At 45.3% G+C, this 20,770-nt stretch overlaps 1 protein-coding gene across 1 annotated transcript in view; it reads right to left on the reverse strand.

Moving 5' to 3' along the window:
- The window catches only part of Kcnj6 (potassium channel, inwardly rectifying subfamily J, member 6), a 253,137-nt gene that overhangs the window by 231,469 nt on the left and 898 nt on the right, over positions 1-20,770 (reverse strand). The window lies entirely within an intron of this gene.

Below are 20,770 nucleotides of genomic sequence, written 5' to 3' on the forward strand. Positions count from 1 at the left end.
GATATAGGACCTTGGTGATGATTCTTTAAGCCAGTGGCTCTCCATCCAGGGATTCTCCATGCCAGTGCCAGCCTGCCCCCCATGCGGCTCATGATTAGCCAGTTTAGGGTGGTGGCACATGGCAGGTGTTTAAAGCTCCCTAGGGGGTACTCACCTGCAGGCGGGGTGCTGACCCAGCACCTACGGACCACAGCACCACACCAGGGTACAGAAATGGCTAGAGGGAGACTCGGCCCAGGGGAGACTCGGCCAGAGGGAGACTCGGCCAGGAGCAGCTTCCTGGGATTCTGGTTGCGGATGAAGTCACAACCAGCAAATGGGATTATGTCAGGAGTGCTACCAATGGTTTTTGTTTTTGTTTTTGTTTTAAATTCAGGAAAGTTCACAGAATTTCTGGCCTTTCACTTCCAGATTAAATAGATATCTGTATTGGCCGTGTTTCCTCTGAAGCAGTTTTGCAAATGTGGCTTAAAAAAAAACCGGTAGCTCTGGATGGATTGCAAATTTGGGATTCATCTGGGCACATGTATGAGGACAGTTGCTCCTGTAGGTCTCCAGCGGGTCCTTTCCACTCGAGTGTACGTGAGGCAATCGGGGAGGCCACGGTAGAGACTGAAGGCTGGGCGGAGATGGAGGGGCAAGATAGGGTCAGGGGTGCAGATGGGCGTGGGGCTTAGGTGTCTAAGCCTTGGTGTGCCTACCGTCGGCCCCGGCAAAGAGGTGGCAATACTTGTACCGAGTTTTCAAGCAGAAACCAGCAGTCAGGAGAGGAAACGATCTCAGCTTTCTTAGCTTTCTTTCTTTTCTTCATACATGTCTTAGCTTTCTTTAGCTCCCATCTGGTTTCCCTTATAGTCTTTCAGTCCACTCCTGCACATCCTTTCCAGTCTTGAGAAGTGCTGATTTCCTCAGTCAGTACCTGTTTCCAATAGTTCCCACCTCGAGCACACCCTGAACCCTCCGCGGCTTGCGCAGTCTGTCACCTGTGGCCGGCGGATGCCTTTCTTCTGCTCTTCTCTGCCAACTGCTACCTTTAATTTGGAATTGATGCTTTCTGACATTTTTCCCTGGCAAACTGCACCTTGGAATTCTGGACAATATTCCCAGTACAACAGCTGGAATTTCCTTGGTTTTTCCATTTGATGATGTTTAGGATTCAAAGTCTGAACTATTTTAATAACTTTATCTAAACTCCTGTCATTCCCTTAAGCAGTAAGAGGCTGTAACCCAGAGCAATGTCAGAAACAGATGCAGACAAAGGCGGGAGCAGTCCCCAACACTTCCTCTCTCTTCCTTCTTTTTTTTGGGGGGTACTGAGAATCAAACTCAGGACCTTGCACTTGCCAGGCAGGCACTGCACCACTGAGCTATATCCCCAGCCCTCTCTTTCTTCTCCTTGATTCCCCTCAAATGTCATGCCCTCTAGAATCATTTCTGATTGTTTTTTGAGACAAGATCTCATTATATAGTTCAGGTTGTTCTTGAACTCCCAGCAATTCTCCTGCCCCAGCTTCCAGAGTGTGCCATCTTGCCCGGCAGGCCCTCTGAAATCTCACTGTGATGTGCTAAGTTATGGTGTAATGACAACTCCATCACTCTGTAAGTTCAAGAAAACAAACAAAAAAGAACAAAGACACCAAAGGATGGTCTAGAAGTTCAGTGCTAGAGTTTGTCATCTTCCTTGGTGTCTGTGTAAACCCACTCAGCGGAGCTGAAGTGACTCAGACATGTGGTCACTATGCCTGCATGGCTTCAGCGTCGCTGGACATGCAGGTCCCGGGCCCCGTCCTGCTCTCCTGAGTCCACACCTGCAAGAGCTCTGGTGGAGGGTGACTCACAGGTGAGAAACATTAACTCAGTCTGAAATCAATACCAGTGTCTGTCGGCCTGCGTGTGCCACATTCCCTCTCCTGCCTGTAGAGGGTAGCTCACAACATTTAAGACCACGCTTGGCACCTCTCCACCCATGGAAGTTTCTTTTAGGGAAGAAAGCATCAAAATATTAACATTTTCTCCAGATTCCTTTGGTCGGCATAAGCATGAGGATGACGATCTTACCAGTTTTCAAAGGAATCTAGAGATTTCCACGTTAGTTTAAAATCATGTTTACTGTGTCATATTTTCCTGTTTTCTGTCTAAAATAGCAAGCAAGCTAAGCAAGGGAGAGGAATATGTACAGTTTCCAAATCGGGGCAGATCAGCTTGTTTTTAAAACCTGGATGAAGAGGCTCTGGTAATCAGGGAGAGCAAGCGGAGAGCTTTTCTTCTGGGGTCAGGAGGTAACATGGTTTTGTCTTCAAAGATTCCAGTGCTCAAGAAGATCCTTCCCACCCCAGCTGCTCAGAGGTGGGCTCGGAATCAGCCTGGCGGAGGAGGGCTTTTGATAGAACGCAGTAGAGCACCTCTGGCATGTCTATTCTGCACTTCTGAACAGACCCAGCTTTATCCCGGCTGAAGACGACATCCCTGCTTTAGTGAACCTTCCGCCCTTGACCTAGCAGCACTCCCGCACCACCCTACACCCCTGTTCCCTGCACTGGCCCTTCGAGGCTGCTCATTGGCCTGCATCTCCCTCTCCTCCTCCATCCTTTCTACCCTTCAGAGCACTGGGTGGGGCCCAGGACCTGCCCTCCCGGCAGTTGAACCCTGTGGAGGCCGCATGGGAAGGAAGGAAGGTCCTAGAGACAGAGGGGCTGAGCAATGGGGACAGAGGGTCCCCACACTCAGGACCTATGACACACCGTGTCCCATCCCATTCCCTGCTCTGAAAAGTTGGAGATGGAGAAGCAGCCAGGACGATCTTAGTGCAGGTCACGCATTTTCCTTTGGGCCTGGAAGGCACAGAAGTGACCTTTCACAGGGGCCCTGGTGACACGGAGGTCACAGAGAGTCCAGGAGGGAAGGACCATCATCCCTGCCTTTAAGAGCATCAACAGGAGCTGAGGATCTGCACACCTGCTGCCTGGCCTCTGGCCCCTTCCCAGCGAGGGCTGGCAGTGCTGCAGGGGTCAGGAGGGCAGCAGTGGGAATCAGCCTTGCTCATGTGTATCCTGCAGAAGGACTTAAAGTCTCAACCATGGACCAGCAGCTTTGAGGAGAGCCTACTTTTCTACACTCAAGGAGGCTTCTCTGGGTTCCACAATCTTTTTCTTTTTTCTTTCTTTTTTTGGGAAGGTGGGGTTTGAACCCAGGGCCTTTGCACTGAGCTACATTCTCAACTCATTTCAATTTTTTAAAATGTTATTTTAAGACAGGGTCCGGCTAAGCCAGGCTGGGGTCAAACTGGAGATCTTCCTGCCTGTCGCTCTCAAAGTCCTGGGACAATAGCTGAATTCCAAAATCTCTTGTTGGTACCTCTGCAAAGGCCTCCTCTGCTGTTACCTGGCAGAGCCCTGCTCCTCCCATTGACCAGACCCATCCAAAGTGCAGCCCAGCAGGGAGGGCGAGAGGTGGCCTCCCTCTGGCTGGAAGGCAGGAGGCAGTGAGCACAGTGACTCCTGGCCACACCAACCCCCCTGGGGGCTGGGAGTGCACTGACCACAGCCAGGAGAGCAACAGAACCACACATCACTTATTTTCTATGAGCAAACTTGTCCTTTCCACCATCTACTCTAAAATCTTGCTTGGCTCCCCACTGCCTCAGGAAGACACCTAAGGTCCTGATCCTGGGACCTTACAGCCTGTCCTTGTCTGTTCCAGACACAGACCCCTCCTCACACTCTGTCCTAGGGCTTGAACGTGGCTGTCAATGTCCCGTCTTCTCACTCATTCCACCGAGCCTCCATCCTGATGGCTACCTGGGATTGCCTCTCCCGCCAGGTACCACTGTGCTCCTGAAGTGTAGCTCAACCACAGGTCTGCCACATCTCCACTGTGATGTCCACATTCCCCCCCAGCATGGGGGGACTTGGTTCCATGGGCCCCTTGTACCAAAATCTGCAGATCTCAAGCCCTGCTAGAATGGCATGTTGTCTGCACAGAGCCTGTGCACATCCTCCTGTGTGCTTTAAATCGCCTATGTTACGCATGACATCACGCGATGTGGAGAGTCGTTACACTGTACTGTTCAGGAAAGAGTGACAATAATAATGGCATGTTTCACACAAGCTCAACTTTTCCCCCAAGCATTTTCGATCTGCAGTTGGCTCATTCTGTGAGTGGAGAACCCATCCGAGAAGCAGGGGTGACTACACTGTATTCAGTGTCACCTGTCCGTGCGGAAAGAGCTTAGAATCTGCTTTCCAAGAACTGCCACAGTGCAGGGACCCAGCGTCCCTGTCCCTATTCTCTGAGGTGTAAAGAGTAAGTGGAGGACAAATGAGAAATCACTTCCTGGACCAGAGCAGGCAGAAGGAGGAGGATTCCCAGCGCTGTCACCCAGCAGGGCTTGCAGTGGGCTGTGCGCTCCCACAGCAGTGGGGTCTCGGCCTCCACCTGGGAGGCCAGGAAGGAGAAGTGAGCAGTGGGTGGGCGGGAGACGCAGCACATACCTGCTACATCAGCACTTGTGGGGTGGCCAGGCTGTTCACCGTTTCCCTGAGCACCTCTGGTTGCTGACACGCAGGGCTTTCCTGAAATCTGCAGTTTTCATTTACGTTATCATTCAGTGGCCTCTGGAGTCTTTACTGCTCATGGGAAATTCTACACTGGGCTGCCCTGTAAGGTGCCATTAAAGAGCTGCTTCCATTGACTTTCATTTCTTTTAAACAAAAATACCAACAATGGTTTCCTGTTCTGTTATTGTCCCAGAAAGCCTGTAGGTGGTGGATGCAAGGACAGACCAAGACTGCAATCCACATCCCGCATGCATTGCTGGGGGACAGAAAGATGTCCTCTTCCCCTTTTATGTACTACTGAGAACTGAGTCCAGGCCTTCACACTGAAGTATATCCCTAGTCATTTTATTTTTTGTTTTATTTTGAGGCAGGGTCTCCTAAATTGCCCAGGCTGGGCTTCAAATTGTGATCCTCCTGCCTCAGCCTTCCAAAGCACTGAGATTACAGGGGTGCAGTACCACAAAGATTTTCCCTTGTAAGCCATAGCATTCCCATCTGTAAAGCACTGGGTATCAGAGGGACTGGAAGAAAGAAACCCTTGTAATATCTATCTGTGGCTTTACTTTAAAAGGCAGAACGAAGAAGGGAGATTTCATTAGCCATTCATTTTGTGCATAATTTACAGTGGTCCATGGTCATGACCATTTCTTCACTATTTCTTCATTGAAGTTTTGAATGTAGACACATTATTCAATGTCTTCTTTGACAAGAAAGTATTTTTCAGTTTTAAAACAAGAAAGCTAAAAATCTACATGGTACAAAAAGGACCCCCTGCCCCGAGGAGGAAGTCAAAGCTTTCAGCCCCCTGATGTGTAACCCTCACCATGCGCAGCTTCTCTGAGGAGGGCAGAGGAGGAAGGTGTGGACAGGAAACAATTTTTATCTCTCATGTGTAATCTCGGTACAAGTCACGGCATTGCTTTAGTGGTATCTTCACACACGCGAAACTAATAATAATTTGTGAACGCGAAGGAAGAACCACGCTTTGTCCTGAAATTTGGCCAAGGTAGACCGAGAAACCTATTGCTAAAGACACAGGGCTTCGCTGGATTGTTCTCTCTCCTCTCTCACCCTCCTTCAGACCTAAAAAATCAACAACGGTTTTAAGAAGCGAACGCACGATCACTGTTTCGCTGATTCCCCTCAAGAACATATCCTGGCTGCTTGAAGTCTGTGAATATTAACTGAAGAGAGCGGATCCCAGTGAGATCCAGGAGAATGGGAAGGCGGACAGGTAGCAAGGGCTCAAGCGCAGAGTCTCCTGATGGACTTTAAGTCTTGGATCTCTCATACAACCACTCATGCAAACTTGGCTTTCTGCTGACCACTTGTGAAACAGGGTAATAGCAGAAGCCCTTGCTCACAGTGAGAACCAACTGGCTGAATGAACGGGACGTTATTTCTGAAGACATACGAAAGTTTCTGCCCAATGTCTGACGTTAACTGGGTCCCATCTGGGGGCCGAACGGCTTTAGTGGTCAGAGTTCTGGCCACTGGGGAGGACCCAGTCCAGTGCCTTTGACCCCCCACCACATTCAGATTGTTTATGGGGCCAGCGGATCAGTGATCAGAGATCGCCCTTGAACTGGGCCTTCACAGAGTGTAGAGTTTCCAATGGCAATTCTGCAGAATGTAACAAGAGCCTATAAAAAGAACTATAAATGTTCAAGGATTACATTTACAGTACTTCATACTGAAAAAACACCTTAATATGGTGCATACTAGAGGTTTTTTTTTTTTTTCCTCTGGTACCGGGAACCGAACTCACGACCTTGCGCTTGCCAGGCAGGCCCTTTTGCCGCTGAGCTAAATCCCCAGTCCCATACCAGAGGTTTTTAATGGTGTTGTTTATAATAAATGTAAACCTCTCAAATGTCTGAAATGAAGGATATAATATGTGCACGGTAAGGCTGCTGGGAGATAACTTCCCATGCAGCCTCCACAACGCTAGTTTATATTTATTTCACAGTACTGATCACCTGCATGCGATGTGCTGGGGAATGTTTTCAGTGCCGGGGTGCAATGGTGACTACAAACTGGACACCAAGGGACCTTACTGTCCAGTGTGGGAGAAGAAAGCAAAGTCAACATCTGGTTTATGTGGTGTGTTAGCAGGTAGCGAGCACCATGAGGGAGTTAAGCCAGGAAGGACACTGCACGGGGTGTAGAACTTGGGCACAGGCTAAGGGGAGGGTGATGGAGGCCTTCACTGAGAAGGCAACCACCCTGGCAGATTGCATGTAAGAAGAAATCTGAGCTGGGAAGAGTGGTGCATGCACCTGGGGAGGCTGAAGCAGGAGGATCACACATTCAAGCTCAACATGAACAACCTAACAACTTAGCAATATCCTGTCTCAAAATAAAAAATAAGAAAAGGTCTGAGGATGCAGCTCAGTGTAAAAGCTCTTGCTTCAATCCCTAGTACCTCCTAAAAAAGCAGCAAGAAGGGGTGGGGAGAAGAGCATCTTGGGTTGCAGAAGCAGTGAGTTAGGCAGCTTGGCCTGCGGATGAGGAAGTGGCCAGAGGCCAGCAAGGTGGCTGGAGTGCGGGGAGGTGAGGCTTACAGGGGAAGGAACCCACAATCCACCCACAGTTACCAACAGGGAAAGAAGCTGACAGTTTATTTATCAGGTAAGAAAAGCAGGCAACAGAATAGCATCTATAATGACTCAACTTTAGTTAAAAGTCATAAATAAGCCCACACATTTACTATTCATAGTATTTCTTTTCTGCTCTTCTTCTTTCTCTTCCTTTTCTCCCTTTCTTCTGCTTTGCCTTTCCTCTTTTATTAGCTTGTCCAATTTTCCACCTTTTCCTATGTTGACTGTAACTTACTTGTGCAACATATACATGAGAGAGGCTCTTGTCAAATGCACTGATGATGCTCTATTGTCACTGGTCAGGCTGTGTGAGCACAGAATCCGTTTGCTTTTCTGAATCAACAGTAAACCTCTCTTGTTTTATGGCAATGTTAAAACAATAGAAAAGTCAGACCTGGGACATTCCTTGCAAGGCAGATGTCACTCAAAGAAAGAGCAGGTTGACTTCCACAAGTCAGGTCCCACCCAAAGTGCACTGTCTACATTTCCTATGGTTAAGAGTTTCCCCAGGATGGACCTGAAAAGTGCTCTTGTATGAAAACCTTGTCTGTAACTATGTGGAAATACAGATAGAGGTGTGGGATGCTCCCCCACTCCACACAATCATCTGCACACATTTTGAAACTCATCATCTTGTTGACACAACACTGGACACCTGTACCTGAAAGGAGGAGAGGTTTGCTTAGGCTCACAGTTTGTGGAGGCTTCAGTTCATGGTCAGCAGACTGCAAGGCAGGATAGCATGGCAGAGGGGCCTGGTGGAGGAGAACTGCTCAGGGAATGGAGGATAGGAAGCAGGGTGAAGGGAGGAGCAGGGGAGAGAGACGCACCCCTCCAGGCCATGCCCCCAGTGATCCGCCTCCTCCCGCCAGACCCTGCCTCCCACAGCGAGTCTGCTGTAAGGCCCCCACTGCTCATTCACTTTCTGAAAGCCCACCTGTGAGTGCACGAGGCTTTGGGGGACATCTAACCAGAACAACCTTGCTGTAAAACTGGTGCTTCAGGAACGGAGAGTTCTGGTTTAATGAAATTGCCTGGGTTACTTATTCAGCCTAGAATTAAACAGGTGTTCAAATGACGGTTTCAAATTCAGTTGTTAAACATCTTTCTAAAACACGTACTTATTTCCCTAGATTGGGAGGGGTCACGCCATGTGGGACCCAGGGCTATCTTTGGTGGTGTGGGTACCTGTGACGCAGCTGGATTTCTATTCTGAAATTTATCAATTTCACCTTTAAAGTCTCATGTATCTGCTTCCTACAGTGACATACTTCCTTGCCATTTAAAAAAACAGATCAAACCACTAGTTTATTAAAATAACTCATATGCCCTTAGAAGCCGAGGACAAGACAAACAGCTTAAGAGTGTTTATCTCTCCCTGAATCTCTGTTTTGTAGCTGGGAAACCTGATACCGGAGAAGTTAAATAACTCCTCTAGGCAAGCTCGCTTTCTGTCAAAGCTCATTCTGCAGAGTTCCTCCTCGGTCTCAGGCTTCTTGAAGGGAGACACCGTTATGGCTAATGGCCTGAGGACCTGAGTTCTGAAGATTTTTAAAGCAACTCAGAAGGACAATGCCAATGCAAAAATGTCAGAACCCAGCAACCTAAACTCTGCTCCAATTTTTATATGGCTCAGAGAAGGGAATGTCACCCACCTTGTCCCATTTGAAACATAAATTTATTCATCTTCCTGCATTATTCAAATATTTCACCCAGGTGACTTGCAGAATAGATGTTTTCACCAGTGCAAGTGACTCAGAGAAGGAAAAGCTCTTTCCCATGTCATGACTCCCTGGAGACTTCCATATGTGGGCACTGTATTCCTCGATGAACTTACAGAAATGACTACAATTTGACTACATGGAAAATAGTCTGTTTTCATCTTTCAGAGAAAACTGTGTTGAGCTGTTTCAATGGTTTCCAGTAGTTCTATTCGAATCAGAGCACATTAGGCATGATAGAATTATTCAAACACCCTACAGAGTTTCCCTAGGGTGAACCTGAAAAGTGTTCTTCCAGGAAACTCTTGCAGGAAACGTGGAAGGGATGGATGACGTGTCTGCTGGCCCTGACTGGTAGGGGTTCAGCATCAGCCCTGAAGTGGCTGCCGCTGACCATGCACACCAACAGGAAGGTGAAAGCTTGGGAATGTGACTTAGCATTTTTGTGGCATTTTCAAATATACTTCAGCTGACATCTCTGGTTCAGTGACTAGGGCATTTAACTGTTTAGCTTATCCTTTCAATTCTGCGATGACACACAAACAAATTATCCTTCCTTGTACAGCCACTCCAGGTATCAGCACCTCTGATTCCAGCAAAGCCTTCTTGTGTGTTCCCAAGCCCGTTTTCTTTCTCTTTTTATTTGAAGCTTCTCCCCGACCCCCACCCTGTTGTGCTGTCTCAGCTTTTCTCTCAGACGCTGAGGGCTTCCAGGGCCTCTTCAACATTTCTCCTTGCATTACTAACTCCCTAAGAGTCTTCCTGGGTTTCTCATGTAACGGAGTGTCTGACCACTTATGTTATGCAAACTTGGAGTCCTGCAAAGGACCCTATAAAGGACAGAGACGAGATCTGTTTTATGGTTGAATATGAGGTGCAGGTGACTCAATCAAGTCACGCATGTCTGAGACTGGGCATGGGGAGAAGCAGGGTGGGCACCAGGGCTTGTGGCTCTGTTTCCATTCTGTGTGCTGCAAGGGACGCCTTACGCTAGCTCTGTCCACAGCTCGCCTGGAGATTTGAGGAAAAGAAGCAAACTTAGTGGATTCCCTGCATGAAGAAAGGGATAAACCAGGCTGATTCTTGCATGCTGCGGGGTCTCCAGCAGTCACTGAGGGTTGTCACATTCCCCAGGATGCCGATGGTCCATTCTCCATTCTACTGGCCTCCTGATATTTCTTCTGCAATAAGGACAATCTACATTATGTCAGTCAAAGGTCATGGAAAAAGGTCTGGTAGATTTTAGATTATGTAAAACTGTTAACTCAGTGAAAATATTGGGGTTTCTTTGCTTGTGGCTCATGGGTTTTGATTCAATTCCCCTTTTCCAAACTACCTCTATGTGTCAGTGGAGCCACAGCGTCATCCTTTCTATCACTTAAAATAAAATCCAGGTTTACACACCCTGTGGGAGGGCTGTTGTGGATAAACTTAGGATCATTTGGATGATGATTTATGACCGAGGATCTTGTGAAATACACTGTATGATCTGGGGATCCCACATAATAGCCATTATCTGCCCAGCGTCCCACATAACTGGACAGCTGAGTCTTACAAAGGATTCAGCACTGCTAATTTAAGTCAATGACACTTCTGTGTGCAGCAGGAGTGGAGATCAAGATGGTCATCCCCACAGGGTGGGCCAAAGACTACTTGCTTGAAAAATAAAAACCCAGGGAGAGCAAGGTATTTTACCACTTGCTCTCTCTGTCTCTGTCTCTCTCCCTGCTGTGTTTCCTTCCCCCATATGTATAAGGTATCACTTTGAGGTCTTCTAAATATCACCTTCACTTCTTCTGAACTTTAAATCAACCCAAACTTAACATTTAACACTGTACTGCATGGGCCATGCTGTCAGGGTGGGTGCCACTGAAAGCCAATTTTATATTAACACTGTAGATCCCCTGTCCCTATGGGGACGTTGGTTCAGAGCTGGGTTTTATTCCATCACTTCCCTAATAAAGGCTTCAGTTTTACTCTATGGGCAGAGAAAATGTTTGTCACTTGATTATCAGTGTATGTGTATACACATTATGCATTTGACTGTGAGCGTAGTACAACCATGAGTGATTATGAAATGAATACAAAGCAATGCTTTTTATGTATTCTGTTTGCTAGTGGTACTAATATTTGCACATATTTCTAAGGCAATGTTGTTTTGGCACACGAGATAGGAGTCTTGTCTACTCTCTGCTCCAGATCACAGGATAAAATGGTCCCATCCTCTTCAGGTGCCCAGTTAAAGCAGCTACTGCTTAATAATCTGTGAGCTCATGGACCATGCCAGCTTGTAACTCTACTTTCTCCATGGTGAGCAGACACCCTGGCTGGAGACAGGTGGATCCCTGTGTGGACCAACCCCCCACCCCTTACTAACCACAAAACCTCTCTCTCCCTCCAAGACTCACTCACACTAGCCCACACCCTTGGGTGTTTCCCACTGACACCACCACTTATTCATGCTGTCCTCCCTAACTTAAACTCTAGCGCTTTTCCTTCTTGCCTAATACTATGCTTGTGTTGTACATTATTGTTTTGCTAGTACTTTTGTTTTCCTACTTTTGAGGCCTCTGAGGGCTGGAACCAGGACATTCTACCCCATTTTCCCCTCTGCCTTCTATCCAGGTGCTTATTGTTTAGGTCTAGAATGTCCCCCAAAAGCCTCAGATATTCAGAGGCTGGGCTTTTGGGAGGTGATTGGATCACGGGGGAGGTGATACTATACTCATCAGTACCTTAATCCACTGATGAATCTGTAGCAGAATGTGGGGCCTAGGCAGAAGATCTGTGTCCCTGGGAGTGTGACCTAGAAGGGCATATCTCCTGCCCTGGTTCCTTCTTCCTCTCTCTCTTTCCGGGTTTCCATGACCTAAGCAGATTTCCTCTGCCAGACCCTTCCACCATGCCATTTCTGCTTTGGATCCAGCCAATTTGGGGCCAAAACTGTGAGCCAAATAAACATCTTCTCCTTTAAGCAGTGGGTGTTGGGTGTTGTGTCCCAGCCAGGAGAAAGTGACTAAGACCGTAGTCACTAGAGATTTGATGACTGACTAATCCAAGAAGCAATGATGACACAGGACATAGGTATTAAAGGCCAATTTGTGGAAATATGCAGTTGGTCAAGAGATGTCTTAAATGAATGCAAATATTACATAACTGCAATTATTTCTCACTTGACTGCATGAAGGTTTGCCACATAAGCCCTCTATTCAATTTTCTTAATATGGCTTTTCTCAAGGGTACACCATTTTTATTTGCTGATACTGTCTTTTATTTAAAGAATAACAAATAGTGCTATTAATTTAAAAGAGAACAAAAAAGCTTCTGGATGTATTAAGTACAATTCCTAAAGACTAAGCTGGTTATTTCTGCAATGAGAATCACAGAGGAGCCTTTGCTTGTGCCCATAACCTTTGCAACTTAGAGTGAGCTTGTATATTTTATTTGTTGCACTCAAAGACCTTTCCCCCGAGTTGTGGGCCCTGGTGAGATCTGCCCATGCAGTGGAAGATGGCGATGGTCCCATCTTTAGCTGTGACTTTGCACAGCTCTTAGTGAGCACACTCTTGGAGGCCTTGCCTGCGGGAAGAAGGCTGCAGAAGTGGCAGCGTGTCTCAGACTCCTCCTTAAAGCAGATGTGTGCAAAACTCAAGCTAGCAATGCTCAAGCTGTGCATCAGAATCCCTGGAGAGCACATGCAGATGGCTAGCCCCAGAGCTTCTAAATCCTTGTGTCTAGGATGGCTTAAGAATTTGCATTTGTAGGCAGGTCTTGAATGATGCAATTCCTGCTGAGTCGGGGCCATGCTTTAGAAAGTATGGACCCGAAGTGACTTTTGTCACCTCTGATTCTTCCTTCCACCCAGACACACACCCGTGGCCAGTCAAACAGACATGGGAAATGCTAGCTTGGAGCCCATCAACCAACCCTCAAGAGCTATAAGAATTGGGGTCACTTAATTCAGACTCCTCCCAATGGAGAAGCCCATTTTACAAAAACATAAAATAACAGTTTCTTTATTTGCTTTCCTCTCTGTGTCCCCTTTCTTCATATGCTGCACTGGCAGGAGCTTGCTGATAAAAATTCACAAGGATGAATATGCATTTGGGAAATTCACTGGTGAGTCTTCCAGAGATAGCTGAAGAGCAACGGATCCAGCCCTTCCTTGCCACTACTGAAACTGAGCCTCCTGAGAGTAGGAGTCGTACCTTACTAGCACTATGCTGTGGTTTGAATGTGTCCCTCAAAACCCATGTGTTACAAGCTTAAATCCCAATACAACAGTGTGGAAAGGTGAGCCCCCCATGAGGTGATCTGGTCATGACTTCTCCATCCTCATGAATGGGTTAGTGTCATTATTCCAAGAGCAGGTTGCTTGGCATGAGAGTGGGCTGTTCTGAAAGCAGGTTTTGTCCTCTCCTTGCCCTTACTCTATGCTCTCTGACCTTCTGCCTTCAACCATGGAGTGAAGCAAGATGATGGTGGACTCGAGACACTGGCATCAGGCTCTTGGACTTTCTGACCTCCAGAACCATGAACCATATAAATTTCTATTCATCAGAAATTACTATCAGGTATTCTCTTGTTGAAGCAGAAAAAGAACTAAGATCCAACATATTCTGCATGTAAGAGAGCCATATAAATCTGAAGCATATCCTAGCCTATATGTCAAGTATTCCAACTCTGAGAAGAAGTACATAAGACTTTCTCAAAATCTCCCAGGAGAGATTTCATTTTTATCTTCTGATTGATGGTAGAGTGGTGTAGATGGCATACAGCCAGGGTAAATCTGGTCTGTGAGTGGTGAGCTCTGTAGCCCTGTGGATTAGTCATTTGATCACTGTGTTTTCCACAAGCTCTGATCACATAAGAGACTGAAATGTCATTCTGGTCAAATGTGATCTCTGACATTTCCCTTTTCTGGAATGTAAGTTTACCATGAGGCCCATCTATTTCTTCTAGTGGAGAGGTACGAATCTGAGTTCCCAAGGGTACCTGCTCTTCTTGAAGAAGCAGAGGTTCTCAAAGACTGCTTTACCAATTGCACAGTCTATTTTCAGAAGAACACAGACTATCATTGAATTAATTCAACTTCAACTTACAGCAAGTGTCTATAGATGCTTATGTGATCCAAAACAAAATGCAGATTGCTAGTCAACAGCATCTAATTCTTCAGGGCTCTCAGACACAACGTGGGTGTAATGTTCAGGAGTAGAAAGTTGCTCCTAACCATAAGTTGTAGGGTTGGTTCCTCTTCTTTGTGTCCACTTTAGCAGTTCAGTAAACAGAAATCAAACAATATGGATTTGCATCTCTTTTACTAAGCATTCTCTACACCCACTCTAAAAGTCAGAAGATCCCAATTAATTTATTAAAAAATATATCAATGATTCAGGACCACAATAAACAGTTTCCATCAGGACAGATAACTTGCTCAGATAACTTGCTCTGCTTCACCCTATTCTTGATCCACATTAGCTATTTTCCTTGATGACAGCCAAAGACTCCAGTGTGTCCACACTACCAGTTCCCTTTCTCCTGGGCACAGAGCAAAACTACATTTCCAGCTACTTTTGCAGTTAGATGTGACCACAGAAAATAGACAGAAGTGACAGCCATTACTTCCAACCTTGGCTCACTAAAATCTCTTACATAATTACTACTCACTCTCTTTCCTCCTGGTAGGTGGATATCATCACTCAGGAGATCTTGCAAGCCAGGTAGACTGAGGACAAAGCATCAGGCTGGGTGCCCACATAGCATCAGCCAATTTGATTTGTGAGAATCAGTAAAAAATCTTCTATTTTTTCTAAATTGTTGAGATTTAGGAATTTTCTGTTGCACTAGCTATCTAATGACGCTAAGCCCCTTTATTAGTGGGGGATGTTTCAAGAGTCTCAGCAGATGTCTGAAGTCACAAAGAGTACAAAATCCCACATGCACTGCTATAGTTTAGATGTAGAATGTTCTGTAAAGGGTTCATGTGATCCAAGGAGGTGCTTTGGAAGGTGATTGGATCATGGGGGTGGTATACTCATCATGCATTAATCAACTGATTAGTCCAGAGCTAAGTGAGCTGTTAGAAGGTAAATCGGAAGAGGTGGATCATGGGGGTGTGGCCCTCTCTGGCTCCTCCCTTCTCTCTCTACTTCCTGGCTGCCATGAAGTGAGCAGATTTTATCTGCTAGACCCCTTTGCCATGCCATTTCTGCCTTGGAGCTAGTTGGCCTTGGGCTGAAACTGTGAATCTCTCTTTTAAATTGGAGGTGTTGGGCATTTTGTCCCAGCAATGGGAAAGTAACTAAAAAGTACACAATGGTTTATCTCTGTGCACACCACCCAATGATAACAGCTAATTTATAAATTAGGCACAGTACAAGATTATCAACAACAATAATAAAATAGAATAATCATAACAATATAATAAAGTCAAGTTTATGTTGTCTCTCTCTCAAAAGTTGAGGCAAATGTTAGTATTTTTAGACTGAGATTGACTGTAGATAACTGGAAACACGGAAGAATAAACTGCTATGGACTGGCGACCACAGCAGCACAGGACGCATGGCCTCACTGAGGACTGACCTCAGTGCCACACTGTGGCAAACAAACAGCAACATCTACTATTTATAGTCCTGGACTCTCCTAAGAACCTTGCGCTGTCACATGAATTCTCACAGCATCACTGGAGTAGATGTTTGTATTATTGCCTTTATTTCATAGATTGGGAAACCAAGGCGTAAGGTTGATCACTGTCACACAATTAGTGTAGCGAATTATAACTGTCCCCAGTTACTCACTCCCAGCTCTGTGAGAAGGTTCTGTGACTCCACCTGTTCCTGTACAACCAGGAGTGCCTCACTGTGGCAGAAATAGCATCTTCGTCCCACTGACCAGTGGCAGCGCTACAGCACGTGACTTGTTTCAGTCAGTGGAATGGATGACTTGTGTCACATCTGGCAGGAATGTTCCAGATCAGACTGGGCTCTTGCATGAGGCAGACACAGAGGGTAGGGCCTCAGCGGGGCAGCAAAGGTATGTAGTTTGAAGGAATAATAAACATTTGTTTTACAAGCTCTTGAGATGTTGGGGTTGTCAGTACTGCATGTGAACCTAGCAAAAAATCGACAAACTCATCTATTGACACAAATGCAGACAGTGAGACACCAGACCCTGTGTTCTCAATCACAAAGCAACACCACCTGCTGTGCATATTTTTCACTAGCACATGGACTTCTGATGGGTGATATGAAGGAAATTTAAAGCATCACTAAAAAGATCAGTTCTCATCTTGGATAGGAAAAAGTGGACACCTATAAACTTAAAGAGGACACTATCCCAGCACCAAGATTTAAACTTCATCTTTGGATTTAGTTTTCACATTGCATACAATACATTCATATTGTCTCATGGAGCTGCTGTTGGCAAGGACAGATGCACTTGCTGGTTCCTTTCCTTAGGATTTCAAACTGGAAGCCACACCTCTAGGTCTGGGAAGTAGATTGCTTGTGAATGTTAGCCCAAATCCACCCACTGAAAGAAACACCTGGTGCTACACCAAGTCCCAGAGAGATATGAAACGTGAAACAGAAGGTGATAAGGGGCTTCATGTGACTGGGGTACATCTATGGAGACATGAATTAAATACTCATTTGTTTAAAATTTCGGATATGGGGCTGGGGATTTAGCTCAGCGGCAAAAGCGCCTGCCTGGCAAGCGCAAGGTCGTGAGTTCGGTTCCCGGTACCGGAGAAAAACCAAAAAACCAAAAAATCCAAAAAAAAAAAAAAAATAAATAAAATTTCGGATAACCTCACGTAATGCAACTAGGAAAACAGCTTGATCTTTGTTTTCCAGACCAGATAGTGATTTGAGTGGCCATTTGAGCATCTGGCCACTGAAAATTCAAATGCTGCAAATGATTCTCTGAGGTTTTGTTTGAGTAACTGTCCAACTCAATATAAACAAACAAACACTCGCTACTGATTAGAGATAGCCCTAGATCAAAGCCACAGCGCTGGGACGATACTATTTTTAAAAGATGATACAGTCCTTTACTTGAGGCAAATAATTTTGCTATTAATTAATGCTATTAACATGATGTCAAGTATATGTATACTCTCCAGCATAGTCAGAGGAAATTTAGAATACCATTAAAGTAGTAACGGCAATTATGATACTCTCTTCTCTGGACTGGGTCTTAATTATTTCTAGAACTAACCATTTGTAATTATTTAAAATAGATTTTTTATCCCAAGTGACTGCATGCTATTTTTCCATATCTCCAAACACTTTAATTGCAGCTAAAAATGAGCCCCTAATTCAACAAAAGTGTTTTGATAATTTTTCAATTTAACTATCAATTCTGCTTTTATTGCTTTTACCACATTTAATAATCTCATAAAACTCTGGAGTGAATCAATTCTTTTTTGGTAGTTAAGTGGCAATTATTACAAAGAAACAATTGATGTCATTTCAATAAGCTATAAATCCAAATCCTTTAAATTCAAGCATCCCAATTCCATCAAGCTTGAAGTTTTAATAGAATGAGTTTTTAAAATGTAATGTGAAAAGCATCATCACTTCAGAGATGATAAAAAGTAACTAAACTGCCTTTTCTCCAAGCTTCCTTCCTTCTTCTTACTGTCTCTGGCCCATTTTCTTCCAAATCTACACATTATTTACATATCACCTGATTAATAAAGAGTTAGCAAAAAGGGAAGAGCGCTACTTCACCCACCTGCTTTTAGCAAAGAGAATCTATTTTGTTTCCCTAAAGGTTCACACCAATATTGAACCCTTGATGGCAGAAACATTTTCTACCTGTGAAAATAACTGAATAAGCATAAGATTTCCTAAAGGTATATTCATTTATTTTTAATCTCTGTGAATTTTTCTGTTGCCAGTTACATGGTCATTTTCATATTTTAAAAAAATTCTATAAAGCAGAGAAACATTGTCAGAGGGTAAAGAGGATTATGAGAGTGAATTAAAATATTTTCCTATCCAGAAAGAGACAGTCTATGTTTGTTCTATATATTAAATAAAGGCTTGAGTCACCCAAACAAATTTATTATTTATTGTAATTTCACAAATAACAAGGTGAGGCATCAAAATAATTTTTTAAAAATCGCAGAATGGAAGCAAGCACACAGGGGTGAATTTCACTAAGTTGCTCTCCTTGACACATTCATTTGAAATGGGTAACCTCAATTCTTTTAGAGTGTGCTTTTGACAGCACAGGGATATGATAATACTTTCTTTACTAATAAGACACCTAGGAAGAAAGGAAGTCATAGTTTGATAAAGTAGCTGAATCCAGGAGCATGGAATATACCAGAATTGAAGATTATTGACTGAGCAGTTTTCTTAATTTACTTCCACAGACATGGAACATGCCAGAAAGATTGAACAATTTCTTATACTTAGTTTATTTACATCCCTCTCCCTTTTAAATTTCATGTTAGACATTCAACTTTAAAATTCACATATGCATTGCTTTGGTTATCTAACAGCCTCTATTCTTGCTTGGCTTTATATTCATGGCTTATCTTTGCTTCTCTTCTGCTGATAATTTCAGATGGAGTCAAGCCAAGGTCTAGTTGCTTGTTCAAGTCCTAGCAATACTTTATACATCATTGCCTCTATTTTAGATAACAACTCTTCGGTAGATTAAATCGTGGATAATCTTGTCAACATCCATCAGGAAGCAAAGTTCAAGAAACAGCATTGCAGCTCATCCTTTCCCCCAGGTTTGAGATAAATTGGTCTGCTTTCCCTAGCTACTGATCATAAAAAAAGACTGAAAGGTATAGACACGCTGCTTTAACCCTATCCTGAGTATTCTGCATGCACTATTTTTAGAAAACAACAACAAAAAAAACTTGCCCACAATTGGAAAACACAGCAAAGAAAACTCAGATTTGTTTTTACTCTTATCAATAACAATCCAGAATCAACTCAATATCTCATGCACAAGTACCTCCTCAAAAGAGAAAAACAGCCAGAGATATTGTAGAAGCTTTATCAATATTTTCTAACAGTTGCCAAATCTTAAATGTTTTCTGCTCAGGAGATGTTTGCCACTGTCCGTGGTTCTCTATCACGATCAGTGGAACCTACTTTCAAAGATGGAAAAAAGATGAGGACCTAGCCCAGCCTCTTCGAAGGCAAAAGTAGGATGGCTCCATGGACTTACCTGCTTCTCCTTGTATGAACGTCCAAACGAACCAAGTCCTCCCTTTCTGCACAGCTTCCTTCTCCTTTGTATTAACAGAAACGACTCCTCTCAGATGCCCATGCAACCTTGGAAATGCAGCCACCTGGCTCACGCGCTGGTGTGAAAATCTGACCCCTAGCTCTCATCTCTTTTACACACCCTCTCCTCTCTCCAAAGCTCATCAACTTTGCTGAGAAACCTGCCAAGGCTGGACTAGGAGTAAACTGTTTCTCTGCCCTTTGGATCGGAGGCCCCTGACACAGGACTCGGTCGGCTGGCGCCTCACTGAATAGGGTGCTGCCACAGCACCTTTCTGCATTTATGCTTAACAGAAAGCTAAAGAGAGGAGGACCACTCTGGTCGGGGGTGGGGGCGCTGATCCTGTGTGTATGCGAGTGTGTGTGTGAGGGCGCGCGTGTGTGCTGTTTTTCCATGGTCTTGATAGTTACTCTAATGCACTGTCATGCATGAAATGGATAATTAGTACGCTCTGGGGCGTCATGTAACTCCGCGGATAATCTGATATTCAGATTCAGCACTGGCAAGGAATCCTTGGGATCTGCAAGGTAAGGAGCCCCCTACTGCTTACTGGGGCTGTAGACCCGGAAGAAGAGGCGGCTCGCGCTGGCCATGGTGCTGAACCCAGAGCTGCCTGGGGGCCCCAGGGAAACTTTGGCCGAGGCACAGAAGAAGCCAGCCAGGTCTAGGTGCCCTCTCGCGGGTCGCCAATGGGGAGTGCGAGAGAGCTGATACTCCAGGACCCTCCAAAAGGCACACAGCTGAATTATTTCTTTGCCTAGAGCCAGGAAAGTTTTGTCCGGCATTTTTTTTTCCTCTCTGTAACTGGCGCTGCCGTCTCCCCTCCCACCTGGGTCGCCATGGAGACTGGAGCTCTCTCTCCAGGCAAAATGGGCGAAGCTTAGTTAGCTCAGCTCTGGCTATATAGCAAGTCGCCTTCTCTTTCTAAGCGGTTCCTGGGCATCCCCCTCTCAGATTTGCGGCAAAAGAAAGGCAGTCAGGGCACCGTGCTGGCAGGGATGATGAGCCGTGCGCTCTCCAGGACACTCGGTCCAGAGCCACTTTAAACATAAACTGAATAAACTCCCAAACGCTGGAGGTTTCCCCCTCTCTTCCATTTTTGGGGATGGAGGCGGGATTCGCTGGAAAATTCTGGTATTTTGCCTCTCCCCTGACCTTACACCATTTCTGTGGGTGCTTCTGTTATGTTCCTCCCTGGGAGTCCGTGCTGAGCCTACCACACGAGATGTACCTGTGGATCCACCTGGGGTTTTATGGGGTTTGGGGAATACTAATGCTATTTCAGTTAAAAACTAATCCACGTTTAATGTCTTGATGCAAATAAAAATATACCCAAGAGGATTCTAAGTCAGTAGATTCGCCCAACCCCCCCGCCAGCTATAAACATCCCATTTTATCAGAAGGGTGTTTTTCCGTCCAATTCCAAAATAATTCCCCTGACTTCTAGGGAGGACTTCCTTCTCTGCGCTTGGCCACGGTACCGCATCACATCCCCGGTCGAGAACAGTTAGGAGGACTTTCCCTTCTCTCATCGTCTTAGTTCTCACTTTTCCTGCTTTTCCTGTCTTCCTGCCTCCCCTTTCTTCTCTTACCTCCTCACCTCTTTACGAAAAGGCAGAACAGACTACAGCTTTCTCAA

This window comes from Chinchilla lanigera, unplaced genomic scaffold, assembly GCF_000276665.1.
Source record: "Chinchilla lanigera isolate Chin_1 unplaced genomic scaffold, ChiLan1.0 scaffold00006, whole genome shotgun sequence".
Classification (NCBI taxonomy): Eukaryota; Metazoa; Chordata; class Mammalia; order Rodentia; family Chinchillidae; genus Chinchilla; species Chinchilla lanigera.